Source organism: Borostomias antarcticus (genome assembly GCF_949987555.1).
Source record: "Borostomias antarcticus genome assembly, chromosome: 13".
In the NCBI taxonomy this organism is placed as follows: Eukaryota; Metazoa; Chordata; class Actinopteri; order Stomiiformes; family Stomiidae; genus Borostomias; species Borostomias antarcticus.
This window is the reverse complement of record NC_140246.1, coordinates 17,427,069-17,449,804: the sequence shown is the minus strand read 5'-3', so window position 1 is coordinate 17,449,804 and position 22,736 is coordinate 17,427,069.

Genomic DNA, 22,736 nt, shown 5'->3' with positions numbered 1-22,736 from the left:
CCCTCAAACTCACACAACCTCAAACAACCTCACACACCCTCACACAACCTCAAACAACCTTACACAACCTCATATGACCTCAAACACCCTCAAACTCACACAACCTCACACAACCTCACACAACCTCAAACAACCTTAACCAACCTCACACACCCTCACACAACCTCACATGACCTCACACACCCTCACACAACCTCAAATGACCTTACACAACCTCACATGACCTCAAACACCCTCAAACTCACACAACCTCAAACAACCTCACACAACCTCACATGACCTCACACACCCTCACACAACCTCAAATGACCTTACACAACCTCAAATGACCTTACACACCCTCAAACTCACACAACCTCAAACAACCTTAACCAACCTCACACACCCTCACACAACCTCACATGACCTCACACACCCTCACACAACCTCAAATGACCTTACACAACCTCACATGACCTCAAACACCCTCAAACTCACACAACCTCACACAACCTCACACAACCTCAAACAACCTTAACCAACCTCACACACCCTCACACAACCTCACATGACCTCACACACCCTCACACAACCTCAAATGACCTTACACAACCTCACATGACCTTACACACCCTCAAACTCACACAACCTCAAACAACCTCACACACCCTCACACAACCTCAAACAACCTTAACCAACCTCACACACCCTCACACAACCTCACATGACCTAACACACCCTCAAACTCACACAACCTCAAACAACCTCACACACCCTCACACACCCTCACACAACCTCACATGACCTCACACACCCTCACACAACCTCAAATGACCTTACACAACCTCACATGACCTAACACACCCTCAAACTCACACAACCTCAAACAACCTCACACACCCTCAAACAACCTTAACCAACCTCACACACCCTCACACAACCTCACATGACCTCACACACCCTCACACAACCTCAAATTACCTTACACAACCTCAAATGACCTTACACAACCTCACATGACCTCAAACACCCTCAAACTCACACAACCTCACACAACCTCACACAACCTCAAACAACCTTAACCAACCTCACACACCCTCACACAACCTCACATGACCTCACACACCCTCACACAACCTCAAATGACCTTACACAACCTCACATGACCTCAAACAACCTCAAACTCACACAACCTCACACAACCTCACACAACCTCAAACAACCTTAACCAACCTCACACACCCTCACACAACCTCACATGACCTCACACACCCTCACACTACCTCAAATGACCTTACACAACCTCACATGACCTTACACACCCTCAAACTCACACAACCTCAAACGACCTCACACACCCTCAAACAACCTTAACCAACCTCACACACCCTCACACACCCTCACACAACCTCACATGACCTCACACACCCTCACACAACCTCAAATGACCTTACACAACCTCACATGACCTCAAACAACCTCAAACTCACACAACCTCACACAACCTCACACAACCTCAAACAACCTTAACCAACCTCACACACCCTCACACAACCTCACATGACCTCACACACCCTCACACTACCTCAAATGACCTTACACAACCTCACATGACCTTACACACCCTCAAACTCACACAACCTCAAACAACCTCACACACCCTCACACAACCTCAAACAACCTTACACAACCTCATATGACCTCAAACACCCTCAAACTCACACAACCTCACACAACCTCACACAACCTCAAACAACCTTAACCAACCTCACACACCCTCACACAACCTCACATGACCTCACACACCCTCACACAACCTCAAATGACCTTACACAACCTCACATGACCTCAAACACCCTCAAACTCACACAACCTCAAACAACCTCACACAACCTCACATGACCTCACACACCCTCACACAACCTCAAATGACCTTACACAACCTCAAATGACCTTACACACCCTCAAACTCACACAACCTCAAACAACCTTAACCAACCTCACACACCCTCACACAACCTCACATGACCTCACACACCCTCACACAACCTCAAATGACCTTACACAACCTCACATGACCTCAAACACCCTCAAACTCACACAACCTCACACAACCTCACACAACCTCAAACAACCTTAACCAACCTCACACACCCTCACACAACCTCACATGACCTCACACACTCTCACACAACCTCAAATGACCTTACACAACCTCACATGACCTTACACACCCTCAAACTCACACAACCTCAAACAACCTCACACACCCTCACACAACCTCAAACAACCTTAACCAACCTCACACACCCTCACACAACCTCACATGACCTAACACACCCTCAAACTCACACAACCTCAAACAACCTCACACACCCTCACACACCCTCACACAACCTCACATGACCTCACACACCCTCACACAACCTCAAATGACCTTACACAACCTCACATGACCTAACACACCCTCAAACTCACACAACCTCAAACAACCTCACACACCCTCAAACAACCTTAACCAACCTCACACACCCTCACACACCCTCACACAACCTCACATGACCTCACACACCCTCACACAACCTCAAATGACCTTACACAACCTCACATGACCTCAAACAACCTCAAACTCACACAACCTCACACAACCTCACACAACCTCAAACAACCTTAACCAACCTCACACACCCTCACACAACCTCACATGACCTCACACACCCTCACACTACCTCAAATGACCTTACACAACCTCACATGACCTTACACACCCTCAAACTCACACAACCTCAAACAACCTCACACACCCTCACACAACCTCAAACAACCTTACACAACCTCATATGACCTCAAACACCCTCAAACTCACACAACCTCACACAACCTTACACAACCTCAAACAACCTTAACCAACCTCACACACCCTCACACAACCTCACATGACCTCACACACCCTCACACAACCTCAAATGACCTTACACAACCTCACATGACCTCAAACACCCTCAAACTCACACAACCTCAAACAACCTCACACAACCTCACATGACCTCACACACCCTCACACAACCTCAAATGACCTTACACAACCTCAAATGACCTTACACACCCTCAAACTCACACAACCTCAAACAACCTTAACCAACCTCACACACCCTCACACAACCTCACATGACCTCACACACCCTCACACAACCTCAAATGACCTTACACAACCTCACATGACCTCAAACACCCTCAAACTCACACAACCTCACACAACCTCACACAACCTCAAACAACCTTAACCAACCTCACACACCCTCACACAACCTCACATGACCTCACACACCCTCACACAACCTCAAATGACCTTACACAACCTCACAGGACCTTACACACCCTCAAACTCACACAACCTCAAACAACCTCACACACCCTCACACAACCTCAAACAACCTTAACCAACCTCACACACCCTCACACAACCTCACATGACCTAACACACCCTCAAACTCACACAACCTCAAACAACCTCACACACCCTCACACACCCTCACACAACCTCACATGACCTCACACACCCTCACACAACCTCAAATGACCTTACACAACCTCACATGACCTAACACACCCTCAAACTCACACAACCTCAAACAACCTCACACACCCTCAAACAACCTTAACCAACCTCACACACCCTCACACACCCTCACACAACCTCACATGACCTCACACACCCTCACACAACCTCAAATGACCTTACACAACCTCAAATGACCTTACACACCCTCAAACTCACACAACCTCAAACAACCTTAACCAACCTCACACACCCTCACACAACCTCACATGACCTCACACACCCTCACACAACCTCAAATGACCTTACACAACCTCACATGACCTCAAACACCCTCAAACTCACACAACCTCACACAACCTCACACAACCTCAAACAACCTTAACCAACCTCACACACCCTCACACAACCTCACATGACCTCACACACCCTCACACAACCTCAAATGACCTTACACAACCTCACATGACCTTACACACCCTCAAACTCACACAACCTCAAACAACCTCACACACCCTCACACAACCTCAAACAACCTTAACCAACCTCACACACCCTCACACAACCTCACATGACCTAACACACCCTCAAACTCACACAACCTCAAACAACCTCACACACCCTCACACACCCTCACACAACCTCACATGACCTCACACACCCTCACACAACCTCAAATGACCTTACACAACCTCACATGACCTAACACACCCTCAAACTCACACAACCTCAAACAACCTCACACACCCTCAAACAACCTTAACCAACCTCACACACCCTCACACACCCTCACACAACCTCACATGACCTCACACACCCTCACACAACCTCAAATGACCTTACACAACCTCACATGACCTCAAACAACCTCAAACTCACACAACCTCACACAACCTCACACAACCTCAAACAACCTTAACCAACCTCACACACCCTCACACAACCTCACATGACCTCACACACCCTCACACTACCTCAAATGACCTTACACAACCTCACATGACCTTACACACCCTCAAACTCACACAACCTCAAACAACCTCACACACCCTCACACAACCTCAAACAACCTTACACAACCTCATATGACCTCAAACACCCTCAAACTCACACAACCTCACACAACCTCACACAACCTCAAACAACCTTAACCAACCTCACACACCCTCACACAACCTCACATGACCTCACACACCCTCACACAACCTCAAATGACCTTACACAACCTCACATGACCTCAAACACCCTCAAACTCACACAACCTCAAACAACCTCACACAACCTCACATGACCTCACACACCCTCACACAACCTCAAATGACCTTACACAACCTCAAATGACCTTACACACCCTCAAACTCACACAACCTCAAACAACCTTAACCAACCTCACACACCCTCACACAACCTCACATGACCTCACACACCCTCACACAACCTCAAATGACCTTACACAACCTCACATGACCTCAAACACCCTCAAACTCACACAACCTCACACAACCTCACACAACCTCAAACAACCTTAACCAACCTCACACACCCTCACACAACCTCACATGACCTCACACACCCTCACACAACCTCAAATGACCTTACACAACCTCACAGGACCTTACACACCCTCAAACTCACACAACCTCAAACAACCTCACACACCCTCACACAACCTCAAACAACCTTAACCAACCTCACACACCCTCACACAACCTCACATGACCTAACACACCCTCAAACTCACACAACCTCAAACAACCTCACACACCCTCACACACCCTCACACAACCTCACATGACCTCACACACCCTCACACAACCTCAAATGACCTTACACAACCTCACATGACCTAACACACCCTCAAACTCACACAACCTCAAACAACCTCACACACCCTCAAACAACCTTAACCAACCTCAAACACCCTCACACACCCTCACACAACCTCACATGACCTCACACACCCTCACACAACCTCAAATGACCTTACACAACCTCACATGACCTCAAACAACCTCAAACTCACACAACCTCACACAACCTCACACAACCTCAAACAACCTTAACCAACCTCACACACCCTCACACAACCTCACATGACCTCACACACCCTCACACTACCTCAAATGACCTTACACAACCTCACATGACCTTACACACCCTCAAACTCACACAACCTCAAACAACCTCACACACCCTCACACAACCTCAAACAACCTTACACAACCTCATATGACCTCAAACACCCTCAAACTCACACAACCTCACACAACCTCACACAACCTCAAACAACCTTAACCAACCTCACACACCCTCACACAACCTCACATGACCTCACACACCCTCACACAACCTCAAATGACCTTACACAACCTCACATGACCTCAAACACCCTCAAACTCACACAACCTCAAACAACCTCACACAACCTCACATGACCTCACACACCCTCACACAACCTCAAATGACCTTACACAACCTCAAATGACCTTACACACCCTCAAACTCACACAACCTCAAACAACCTTAACCAACCTCACACACCCTCACACAACCTCACATGACCTCACACACCCTCACACAACCTCAAATGACCTTACACAACCTCACATGACCTCAAACACCCTCAAACTCACACAACCTCACACAACCTCACACAACCTCACATGACCTCACACACCCTCACACAACCTCAAATGACCTTACACAACCTCACATGACCTTACACACCCTCAAACTCACACAACCTCAAACAACCTCACACACCCTCACACAGCCTCAAACAACCTTACACAACCTCATATGACCTCAAACACCCTCAAACTCACACAACCTCACACAACCTCACACAACCTCAAACAACCTTAACCAACCTCACACACCCTCACACAACCTCACATGACCTCACACACCCTCACACAACCTCAAATGACCTCACACACCCTCACACAACCTCAAATGACCTTACACAACCTCACATGACCTCAAACACCCTCAAACTCACACAACCTCACACAACCTCACACAACCTCAAACAACCTTAACCAACCTCACACACCCTCACACAACCTCACATGACCTCACACACCCTCACACACCCTCAAACAACCTTACACAACCTCATATGACCTCAAACACCCTCAAACTCACACAACCTCACACACCCTCACACAACCTCACATGACCTCACACACCCTCACACACCCTCAAACAACCTTACACAACCTCATATGACCTCAAACACCCTCAAACTCACACAACCTCAAACAACCTCACACACCCTCACACAACCTCAAACAACCTTACACAACCTCATATGACCTCAAACACCCTCAAACTCACACAACCTCACACAACCTCAAACAACCTTACACAACCTCATATGACCTCAAACACCCTCAAACTCACACAACCTCACACAACCTCACACAACCTCAAACAACCTTACACAACCTCATATGACCTCAAACTCACACAACCTCACACACCCTCACACACCCTCACACAACCTCACATGACCTCACACACCCTCACACAACCTCAAATGACCTTACACAACCTCACATGACCTAACACACCCTCAAACTCACACAACCTCAAACAACCTCACACACCCTCAAACAACCTTAACCAACCTCACACACCCTCACACACCCTCACACAACCTCACACGACCTCACACACCCTCACACAACCTCAAATGACCTTACACAACCTCACATGACCTCAAACAACCTCAAACTCACACAACCTCACACAACCTCACACAACCTCAAACAACCTTAACCAACCTCACACACCCTCACACAACCTCACATGACCTCACACACCCTCACACTACCTCAAATGACCTTACACAACCTCACATGACCTTACACACCCTCAAACTCACACAACCTCAAACAACCTCACACACCCTCACACAACCTCAAACAACCTTACACAACCTCATATGACCTCAAACACCCTCAAACTCACACAACCTCACACAACCTCACACAACCTCAAACAACCTTAACCAACCTCACACACCCTCACACAACCTCACATGACCTCACACACCCTCACACAACCTCAAATGACCTTACACAACCTCACATGACCTCAAACACCCTCAAACTCACACAACCTCAAACAACCTCACACAACCTCACATGACCTCACACACCCTCACACAACCTCAAATGACCTTACACAACCTCAAATGACCTTACACACCCTCAAACTCACACAACCTCAAACAACCTTAACCAACCTCACACACCCTCACACAACCTCACATGACCTCACACACCCTCACACAACCTCAAATGACCTTACACAACCTCACATGACCTCAAACACCCTCAAACTCACACAACCTCAAACAACCTCACACAACCTCACATGACCTCACACACCCTCACACAACCTCAAATGACCTTACACAACCTCAAATGACCTTACACACCCTCAAACTCACACAACCTCAAACAACCTTAACCAACCTCACACACCCTCACACAACCTCACATGACCTCACACACCCTCACACAACCTCAAATGACCTTACACAACCTCACATGACCTCAAACACCCTCAAACTCACACAACCTCACACAACCTCACACAACCTCACATGACCTCACACACCCTCACACAACCTCAAATGACCTTACACAACCTCACATGACCTTACACACCCTCAAACTCACACAACCTCAAACAACCTCACACACCCTCACACAACCTCAAAGAACCTTACACAACCTCATATGACCTCAAACACCCTCAAACTCACACAACCTCACACAACCTCACACAACCTCAAACAACCTTAACCAACCTCACACACCCTCACACAACCTCACATGACCTCACACACCCTCACACAACCTCAAATGACCTCACACACCCTCACACAACCTCAAATGACCTTACACAACCTCACATGACCTCAAACACCCTCAAACTCACACAACCTCACACAACCTCACACAACCTCAAACAACCTTAACCAACCTCACACACCCTCACACAACCTCACATGACCTCACACACCCTCACACACCCTCAAACAACCTTACACAACCTCATATGACCTCAAACACCCTCAAACTCACACAACCTCACACACCCTCACACAACCTCACATGACCTCACACACCCTCACACACCCTCAAACAACCTTACACAACCTCATATGACCTCAAACACCCTCAAACTCACACAACCTCAAACAACCTCACACACCCTCACACAACCTCAAACAACCTTACACAACCTCATATGACCTCAAACACCCTCAAACTCACACAACCTCACACAACCTCAAACAACCTTACACAACCTCATATGACCTCAAACACCCTCAAACTCACACAACCTCACACAACCTCACACAACCTCAAACAACCTTACACAACCTCATATGACCTCAAACACCCTCAAACTCACACAACCTCACACACCCTCACACACCCTCACACAACCTCACATGACCTCACACACCCTCACACAACCTCAAATGACCTTACACAACCTCACATGACCTAACACACCCTCAAACTCAAACAACCTCAAACAACCTCACACACCCTCAAACAACCTTAACCAACCTCACACACCCTCACACACCCTCACACAACCTCACATGACCTCACACACCCTCACACAACCTCAAATGACCTTACACAACCTCACATGACCTCAAACAACCTCAAACTCACACAACCTCACACAACCTCACACAACCTCAAACAACCTTAACCAACCTCACACACCCTCACACAACCTCACATGACCTCACACACCCTCACACTACCTCAAATGACCTTACACAACCTCACATGACCTTACACACCCTCAAACTCACACAACCTCAAACAACCTCACACACCCTCACACAACCTCAAACAACCTTACACAACCTCATATGACCTCAAACACCCTCAAACTCACACAACCTCACACAACCTCACACAACCTCAAACAACCTTAACCAACCTCACACACCCTCACACAACCTCACATGACCTCACACACCCTCACACAACCTCAAATGACCTTACACAACCTCACATGACCTCAAACACCCTCAAACTCACACAACCTCAAACAACCTCACACAACCTCACATGACCTCACACACCCTCACACAACCTCAAATGACCTTACACAACCTCAAATGACCTTACACACCCTCAAACTCACACAACCTCAAACAACATTAACCAACCTCACACACCCTCACACAACCTCACATGACCTCACACACCCTCACACAACCTCAAATGACCTTACACAACCTCACATGACCTCAAACACCCTCAAACTCACACAACCTCACACAACCTCACACAACCTCAAACAACCTTAACCAACCTCACACACCCTCACACAACCTCACATGACCTCACACACCCTCACACAACCTCAAATGACCTTACACAACCTCACATGACCTTACACACCCTCAAACTCACACAACCTCAAACAACCTCACACACCCTCACACAACCTCAAACAACCTTAACCAACCTCACACACCCTCACACAACCTCACATGACCTAACACACCCTCAAACTCACACAACCTCAAACAACCTCACACACCCTCACACACCCTCACACAACCTCACATGACCTCACACACCCTCACACAACCTCAAATGACCTTACACAACCTCACATGACCTAACACACCCTCAAACTCACACAACCTCAAACAACCTCACACACCCTCAAACAACCTTAACCAACCTCACACACCCTCACACACCCTCACACAACCTCACATGACCTCACACACCCTCACACAACCTCAAATGACCTTACACAACCTCACATGACCTCAAACAACCTCAAACTCACACAACCTCACACAACCTCACACAACCTCAAACAACCTTAACCAACCTCACACACCCTCACACAACCTCACATGACCTCACACACCCTCACACTACCTCAAATGACCTTACACAACCTCACATGACCTTACACACCCTCAAACTCACACAACCTCAAACAACCTCACACACCCTCACACAACCTCAAACAACCTTACACAACCTCATATGACCTCAAACACCCTCAAACTCACACAACCTCACACAACCTCACACAACCTCAAACAACCTTAACCAACCTCACACACCCTCACACAACCTCACATGACCTCACACACCCTCACACAACCTCAAATGACCTTACACAACCTCACATGACCTCAAACACCCTCAAACTCACACAACCTCAAACAACCTCACACAACCTCACATGACCTCACACACCCTCACACAACCTCAAATGACCTTACACAACCTCAAATGACCTTACACACCCTCAAACTCACACAACCTCAAACAACCTTAACCAACCTCACACACCCTCACACAACCTCACATGACCTCACACACCCTCACACAACCTCAAATGACCTTACACAACCTCACATGACCTCAAACACCCTCAAACTCACACAACCTCACACAACCTCACACAACCTCACATGACCTCACACACCCTCACACAACCTCAAATGACCTTACACAACCTCACATGACCTTACACACCCTCAAACTCACACAACCTCAAACAACCTCACACACCCTCACACAACCTCAAACAACCTTACACAACCTCATATGACCTCAAACACCCTCAAACTCACACAACCTCACACAACCTCACACAACCTCAAACAACCTTAACCAACCTCACACACCCTCACACAACCTCACATGACCTCACACACCCTCACACAACCTCAAATGACCTCACACACCCTCACACAACCTCAAATGACCTTACACAACCTCACATGACCTCAAACACCCTCAAACTCACACAACCTCACACAACCTCACACAACCTCAAACAACCTTAACCAACCTCACACACCCTCACACAACCTCACATGACCTCACACACCCTCACACACCCTCAAACAACCTTACACAACCTCATATGACCTCAAACACCCTCAAACTCACACAACCTCACACACCCTCACACAACCTCACATGACCTCACACACCCTCACACACCCTCAAACAACCTTACACAACCTCATATGACCTCAAACACCCTCAAACTCACACAACCTCAAACAACCTCACACACCCTCACACAACCTCAAACAACCTTACACAACCTCATATGACCTCAAACACCCTCAAACTCACACAACCTCACACAACCTCAAACAACCTTACACAACCTCATATGACCTCAAACACCCTCAAACTCACACAACCTCACACAACCTCACACAACCTCAAACAACCTTACACAACCTCATATGACCTCAAACACCCTCAAACTCACACAACCTCACACACCCTCACACACCCTCACACAACCTCACATGACCTCACACACCCTCACACAACCTCAAATGACCTTACACAACCTCACATGACCTAACACACCCTCAAACTCACACAACCTCAAACAACCTCACACACCCTCAAACAACCTTAACCAACCTCACACACCCTCACACAACCTCAAACAACCTTACACAACCTCATATGACCTCAAACACCCTCAAACTCACACAACCTCACACAACCTCACACAACCTCAAACAACCTTAACCAACCTCACACACCCTCACACAACCTCACATGACCTCACACACCCTCACACAACCTCAAATGACCTTACACAACCTCAAACTCACACAACCTCACACAACCTCACACAACCTCAAACAACCTTAACCAACCTCACACACCCTCACACAACCTCACATGACCTCACACACCCTCACACAACCTCAAATGACCTTACACAACCTCACATGACCTTACACACCCTCAAACTCACACAACCTCAAACAACCTCACACACCCTCACACAACCTCAAACAACCTTACACAACCTCATATGACCTCACACACCCTCAAACTCACACAACCTCACACAACCTCAAACAACCTTAACCAACCTCACACACCCTCACACACCCTCACACAACCTCACATGACCTAACACACCCTCAAACTCACACAACCTCAAACAACCTCACACACCCTCACACACCCTCACACAACCTCACATGACCTCACACACCCTCACACAACCTCAAATGACCTTACACAACCTCACATGACCTAACACACCCTCAAACTCACACAACCTCAAACAACCTCACACACCCTCAAACAACCTTAACCAACCTCACACACCCTCACACAACCTCAAACAACCTTACACAACCTCATATGACCTCAAACACCCTCAAACTCACACAACCTCACACAACCTCACACAACCTCAAACAACCTTAACCAACATCACACACCCTCACACAACCTCACATGACCTCACACACCCTCACACAACCTCAAATGACCTTACACAACCTCACATGACCTTACACACCCTCAAACTCACACAACCTCAAACAACCTCACACACCCTCACACAACCTCAAACAACCTTACACAACCTCATATGACCTCACACACCCTCAAACTCACACAACCTCACACAACCTCAAACAACCTTAACCAACCTCACACACCCTCACACACCCTCACACAACCTCACATGACCTAACACACCCTCAAACTCACACAACCTCAAACAACCTCACACACCCTCACACACCCTCACACAACCTCACATGACCTAACACACCCTCAAACTCACACAACCTCAAACAACCTCACACACCCTCAAACAACCTTAACCAACCTCACACACCCTCACACACCCTCACACAACCTCACATGACCTCACACACCCTCACACAACCTCAAATGACCTTACACAACCTCACATGACCTAACACACCCTCAAACTCACACAACCTCAAACAACCTCACACACCCTCAAACAACCTTAACCAACCTCACACACCCTCACACAACCTCAAACAACCTTACACAACCTCATATGACCTCAAACACCCTCAAACTCACACAACCTCACACAACCTCACACAACCTCAAACAACCTTAACCAACCTCACACACCCTCACACAACCTCACATGACCTCACACACCCTCACACAACCTCAAATGACCTTACACAACCTCACATGACCTTACACACCCTCAAACTCACACAACCTCAAACAACCTCACACACCCTCACACAACCTCAAACAACCTTACACAACCTCATATGACCTCACACACCCTCAAACTCACACAACCTCACACAACCTCAAACAACCTTAACCAACCTCACACACCCTCACACACCCTCACACAACCTCACATGACCTAACACACCCTCAAACTCACACAACCTCAAACAACCTCACACACCCTCAAACAACCTTAACCAACCTCACACACCCTCACACAACCTCAAACAACCTTACACAACCTCATATGACCTCAAACACCCTCAAACTCACACAACCTCACACAACCTCACACAACCTCAAACAACCTTAACCAACCTCACACACCCTCACACAACCTCACATGACCTCACACACCCTCACACAACCTCAAATGACCTTACACAACCTCAAACTCACACAACCTCACACAACCTCACACAACCTCAAACAACCTTAACCAACCTCACACACCCTCACACAACCTCACATGACCTCACACACCCTCACACAACCTCAAATGACCTTACACAACCTCACATGACCTTACACACCCTCAAACTCACACAACCTCAAACAACCTCACACACCCTCACACAACCTCAAACAACCTTACACAACCTCATATGACCTCACACACCCTCAAACTCACACAACCTCACACAACCTCAAACAACCTTAACCAACCTCACACACCCTCACACAACCTCACACAACCTCACATGACCTAACACACCCTCAAACTCACACAACCTCAAACAACCTCACACACCCTCACACACCCTCACACAACCTCACATGACCTCACACACCCTCACACAACCTCAAATGACCTTACACAACCTCACATGACCTAACACACCCTCAAACTCACACAACCTCAAACAACCTCACACACCCTCAAACAACCTTAACCAACCTCACACACCCTCACACAACCTCAAACAACCTTACACAACCTCATATGACCTCAAACACCCTCAAACTCACACAACCTCACACAACCTCAAACAACCTCAAACAACCTTAACCAACATCACACACCCTCACACAACCTCAAATGACCTTACACAACCTCAAACTCACACAACCTCACACAACCTCACACAACCTCAAACAACCTTAACCAACCTCACACACCCTCACACAACCTCACATGACCTCACACACCCTCACACAACCTCAAATGACCTTACACAACCTCACATGACCTTACACACCCTCAAACTCACACAACCTCAAACAACCTCACACACCCTCAAACAACCTTAACCAACCTCACACACCCTCACACAACCTCAAACAACCTTACACAACCTCATATGACCTCAAACACCCTCAAACTCACACAACCTCACACAACCTCACACAACCTCAAACAACCTTAACCAACCTCACACACCCTCACACAACCTCACATGACCTCACACAACCTCAAATGACCTTACACAACCTCACATGACCTTACACACCCTCAAACTCACACAACCTCAAACAACCTCACACACCCTCACACAACCTCAAACAACCTCAAACAACCTTAACCAACATCACACACCCTCACACAACCTCAAATGACCTTACACAACCTCAAACTCACACAACCTCACACAACCTCACACAACCTCAAACAACCTTAACCAACCTCACACACCCTCACACAACCTCACATGACCTCACACACCCTCACACAACCTCAAATGACCTTACACAACCTCACATGACCTTACACACCCTCAAACTCACACAACCTCAAACAACCTCACACACCCTCACACAACCTCAAACAACCTTACACAACCTCATATGACCTCACACACCCTCAAACTCACACAACCTCACACAACCTCAAACAACCTTAACCAACCTCACACACCCTCACACACCCTCACACAACCTCACATGACCTAACACACCCTCAAACTCACACAACCTCAAACAACCTCACACACCCTCACACACCCTCACACAACCTCACATGACCTCACACACCCTCACACAACCTCAAATGACCTTACACAACCTCACATGACCTAACACACCCTCAAACTCACACAACCTCAAACAACCTCACACACCCTCAAACAACCTTAACCAACCTCACACACCCTCACACAACCTCAAACAACCTTACACAACCTCATATGACCTCAAACACCCTCAAACTCACACAACCTCACACAACCTCACACAACCTCAAACAACCTTAACCAACCTCACACACCCTCACACAACCTCAAATGACCTTACACAACCTCACATGACCTAACACACCCTCAAACTCACACAACCTCACACAACCTCACACAACCTCAAACAACCTTAACCAACCTCACACACCCTCACACAACCTCACATGACCTCACACACCCTCACACAACCTCAAATGACCTTACACAACCTCACATGACCTAACACACCCTCAAACTCACACAACCTCAAACAACCTCACACACCCTCAAACAACCTTAACCAACCTCACACACCCTCACACACCCTCACACAACCTCACATGACCTCACACACCCTCACACAACCTCAAATGACCTTACACAACCTCACATGACCTCAAACAACCTCAAACTCACACAACCTCACACAACCTCACACAACCTCAAACAACCTTAACCAACCTCACACACCCTCACACAACCTCACATGACCTCACACACCCTCACACTACCTCAAATGACCTTACACAACCTCACATGACCTTACACACCCTCAAACTCACACAACCTCAAACAACCTCACACACCCTCACACAACCTCAAACAACCTTACACAACCTCATATGACCTCAAACACCCTCAAACTCACACAACCTCACACAACCTCACACAACCTCAAACAACCTTAACCAACCTCACACACCCTCACACAACCTCACATGACCTCACACACCCTCACACAACCTCAAATGACCTTACACAACCTCACATGACCTCAAACACCCTCAAACTCACACAACCTCAAACAACCTCACACAACCTCACATGACCTCACACACCCTCACACAACCTCAAATGACTTTACACAACCTCAAATGACCTTACACACCATCAAACTCACACAACCTCAAACAACCTTAACCAACCTCACACACCCTCACACAACCTCACATGACCTCACACACCCTCACACAACCTCAAATGACCTTACACAACCTCACATGACCTCAAACACCCTCAAACTCACACAACCTCACACAACCTCACACAACCTCAAACAACCTTAACCAACCTCACACACCCTCACACAACCTCACATGACCTCACACACCCTCACACAACCTCAAATGACCTTACACAACCTCACATGACCTTACACACCCTCAAACTCACACAACCTCAAACAACCTCACACACCCTCACACAACCTCAAACAACCTTAACCAACCTCACGCACCCTCACACAACCTCACATGACCTAACACACCCTCAAACTCACACAACCTCAAACAACCTCACACACCCTCACACACCCTCACACAACCTCACATGACCTCACACACCCTCACACAACCTCAAATGACCTTACACAACCTCACATGACCTAACACACCCTCAAACTCACACAACCTCAAACAACCTCACACACCCTCAAACAACCTTAACCAACCTCACACACCCTCACACACCCTCACACAACCTCACATGACCTCACACACCCTCACACAACCTCAAATGACCTTACACAACCTCACATGACCTCAAACAACCTCAAACTCACACAACCTCACACAACCTCACACAACCTCAAACAACCTTAACCAACCTCACACACCCTCACACAACCTCACATGACCTCACACACCCTCACACTACCTCAAATGACCTTACACAACCTCACATGACCTTACACACCCTCAAACTCACACAACCTCAAACAACCTCACACACCCTCACACAACCTCAAACAACCTTACACAACCTCATATGACCTCAAACACCCTCAAACTCACACAACCTCACACAACCTCACACAACCTCAAACAACCTTAACCAACCTCACACACCCTCACACAACCTCACATGACCTCACACACCCTCACACAACCTCAAATGACCTTACACAACCTCACATGACCTCAAACACCCTCAAACTCACACAACCTCAAACAACCTCACACAACCTCACATGACCTCACACACCCTCACACAACCTCAAATGACCTTACACAACCTCAAATGACCTTACACACCCTCAAACTCACACAACCTCAAACAACCTTAACCAACCTCACACACCCTCACACAACCTCACATGACCTCACACACCCTCACACAACCTCAAATGACCTTACACAACCTCACATGACCTCAAACACCCTCAAACTCACACAACCTCACACAACCTCACACAACCTCAAACAACCTTAACCAACCTCACACACCCTCACACAACCTCACATGACCTCACACACCCTCACACAACCTCAAATGACCTTACACAACCTCACAGGACCTTACACACCCTCAAACTCACACAACCTCAAACAACCTCACACACCCTCACACAACCTCAAACAACCTTAACCAACCTCACACACCCTCACACAACCTCACATGACCTAACACACCCTCAAACTCACACAACCTCAAACAACCTCACACACCCTCACACACCCTCACACAACCTCACATGACCTCACACACCCTCACACAACCTCAAATGACCTTACACAACCTCACATGACCTAACACACCCTCAAACTCACACAACCTCAAACAACCTCACACACCCTCAAACAACCTTAACCAACCTCACACACCCTCACACACCCTCACACAACCTCACATGACCTCACACACCCTCACACAACCTCAAATGACCTTACACAACCTCAAATGACCTTACACACCCTCAAACTCACACAACCTCAAACAACCTTAACCAACCTCACACACCCTCACACAACCTCACATGACCTCACACACCCTCACACAACCTCAAATGACCTTACACAACCTCACATGACCTCAAACACCCTCAAACTCACACAACCTCACACAACCTCACACAACCTCAAACAACCTTAACCAACCTCACACACCCTCACACAACCTCACATGACCTCACACACCCTCACACAACCTCAAATGACCTTACACAACCTCACATGACCTTACACACCCTCAAACTCACACAACCTCAAACAACCTCACACACCCTCACACAACCTCAAACAACCTTAACCAACCTCACACACCCTCACACAACCTCACATGACCTAACACACCCTCAAACTCACACAACCTCAAACAACCTCACACACCCTCACACACCCTCACACAACCTCACATGACCTCACACACCCTCACACAACCTCAAATGACCTTACACAACCTCACATGACCTAACACACCCTCAAACTCACACAACCTCAAACAACCTCACACACCCTCAAACAACCTTAACCAACCTCACACACCCTCACACACCCTCACACAACCTCACATGACCTCACACACCCTCACACAACCTCAAATGACCTTACACAACCTCACATGACCTCAAACAACCTCAAACTCACACAACCTCACACAACCTCACACAACCTCAAACAACCTTAACCAACCTCACACACCCTCACACAACCTCACATGACCTCACACACCCTCACACTACCTCAAATGACCTTACACAACCTCACATGACCTTACACACCCTCAAACTCACACAACCTCAAACAACCTCACACACCCTCACACAACCTCAAACAACCTTACACAACCTCATATGACCTCAAACACCCTCAAACTCACACAACCTCACACAACCTCACACAACCTCAAACAACCTTAACCAACCTCACACACCCTCACACAACCTCACATGACCTCACACACCCTCACACAACCTCAAATGACCTTACACAACCTCACATGACCTCAAACACCCTCAAACTCACACAACCTCACACAACCTCACACAACCTCAAACAACCTTAACCAACCTCACACACCCTCACACAACCTCACATGACCTCACACACCCTCACACAACCTCAAATGACCTTACACAACCTCACAGGACCTTACACACCCTCAAACTCACACAACCTCAAACAACCTCACACACCCTCACACAACCTCAAACAACCTTAACCAACCTCACACACCCTCACACAACCTCACATGACCTAACACACCCTCAAACTCACACAACCTCAAACAACCTCACACACCCTCACACACCCTCACACAACCTCACATGACCTCACACACCCTCACACAACCTCAAATGACCTTACACAACCTCACATGACCTAACACACCCTCAAACTCACACAACCTCAAACAACCTCACACACCCTCAAACAACCTTAACCAACCTCACACACCCTCACACACCCTCACACAACCTCACATGACCTCACACACCCTCACACAACCTCAAATGACCTTACACAACCTCACATGACCTCAAACAACCTCAAACTCACACAACCTCACACAACCTCACACAACCTCAAACAACCTTAACCAACCTCACACACCCTCACACAACCTCACATGACCTCACACACCCTCACACAACCTCAAATGACCTTACACAACCTCACATGACCTCAAACACCCTCAAACTCACACAACCTCAAACAACCTCACACAACCTCACATGACCTCACACACCCTCACACAACCTCAAATGACCTTACACAACCTCAAATGACCTTACACACCCTCAAACTCACACAACCTCAAACAACCTTAACCAACCTCACACACCCTCACACAACCTCACATGACCTCACACACCCTCACACAACCTCAAATGACCTTACACAACCTCACATGACCTCAAACACCCTCAAACTCACACAACCTCACACAACCTCACACAACCTCACATGACCTCACACACCCTCACACAACCTCAAATGACCTTACACAACCTCACATGACCTTACACACCCTCAAACTCACACAACCTCAAACAACCTCACACACCCTCACACAGCCTCAAACAACCTTACACAACCTCATATGACCTCAAACACCCTCAAACTCACACAACCTCACACAACCTCACACAACCTCACACAACCTCAAACAACCTTAACCAACCTCACACACCCTCACACAACCTCACATGACCTCACACACCCTCACACAACCTCAAATGACCTCACACACCCTCACACAACCTCAAATGACCTTACACAACCTCACATGACCTCAAACACCCTCAAACTCACACAACCTCACACAACCTCACACAACCTCAAACAACCTTAACCAACCTCACACACCCTCACACAACCTCACATGACCTCACACACCCTCACACACCCTCAAACAACCTTACACAACCTCATATGACCTCAAACACCCTCAAACTCACACAACCTCACACACCCTCACACAACCTCACATGACCTCACACACCCTCACACACCCTCAAACAACCTTACACAACCTCATATGACCTCAAACACCCTCAAACTCACACAACCTCAAACAACCTCACACACCCTCACACAACCTCAAACAACCTTACACAACCTCATATGACCTCAAACACCCTCAAACTCACACAACCTCACACAACCTCAAACAACCTTACACAACCTCATATGACCTCAAACACCCTCAAACTCACACAACCTCACACAACCTCACACAACCTCAAACAACCTTACACAACCTCATATGACCTCAAACACCCTCAAACTCACACAACCTCACACAACCTCACACAACCTCAAACAACCTTACACAACCTCATATGACCTCAAACTCACACAACCTCACACACCCTCACACACCCTCACACACCCTCACACAACCTCACATGACCTCACACACCCTCACACAACCTCAAATGACCTTACACAACCTCACATGACCTAACACACCCTCAAACTCACACAACCTCAAACAACCTCACACACCCTCAAACAACCTTAACCAACCTCACACACCCTCACACACCCTCACACAACCTCACATGACCTCACACACCCTCACACAACCTCAAATGACCTTACACAACCTCACATGACCTCAAACAACCTCAAACTCACACAACCTCACACAACCTCACACAACCTCAAACAACCTTAACCAACCTCACACACCCTCACACAACCTCACATGACCTCACACACCCTCACACTACCTCAAATGACCTTACACAACCTCACATGACCTTACACACCCTCAAACTCACACAACCTCAAACAACCTCACACACCCTCACACAACCTCAAACAACCTTACACAACCTCATATGACCTCAAACACCCTCAAACTCACACAACCTCACACAACCTCACACAACCTCAAACAACCTTAACCAACCTCACACACCCTCACACAACCTCACATGACCTCACACACCCTCACACAACCTCAAATGACCTTACACAACCTCACATGACCTCAAACACCCTCAAACTCACACAACCTCAAACAACCTCACACAACCTCACATGACCTCACACACCCTCACACAACCTCAAATGACCTTACACAACCTCAAATGACCTTACACACCCTCAAACTCACACAACCTCAAACAACCTTAACCAACCTCACACACCCTCACACAACCTCACATGACCTCACACACCCTCACACAACCTCAAATGACCTTACACAACCTCACATGACCTCAAACACCCTCAAACTCACACAACCTCAAACAACCTCACACAACCTCACATGACCTCACACACCCTCACACAACCTCAAATGACCTTACACAACCTCAAATGACCTTACACACCCTCAAACTCACACAACCTCAAACAACCTTAACCAACCTCACACACCCTCACACAACCTCACATGACCTCACACACCCTCACACAACCTCAAATGACCTTACACAACCTCACATGACCTCAAACACCCTCAAACTCACACAACCTCACACAACCTCACACAACCTCACATGACCTCACACACCCTCACACAACCTCAAATGACCTTACACAACCTCACATGACCTTACACACCCTCAAACTCACACAACCTCAAACAACCTCACACACCCTCACACAACCTCAAACAACCTTACACAACCTCATATGACCTCAAACACCCTCAAACTCACACAACCTCACACAACCTCAAACAACCTTAACCAACCTCACACACCCTCACACAACCTCACATGACCTCACA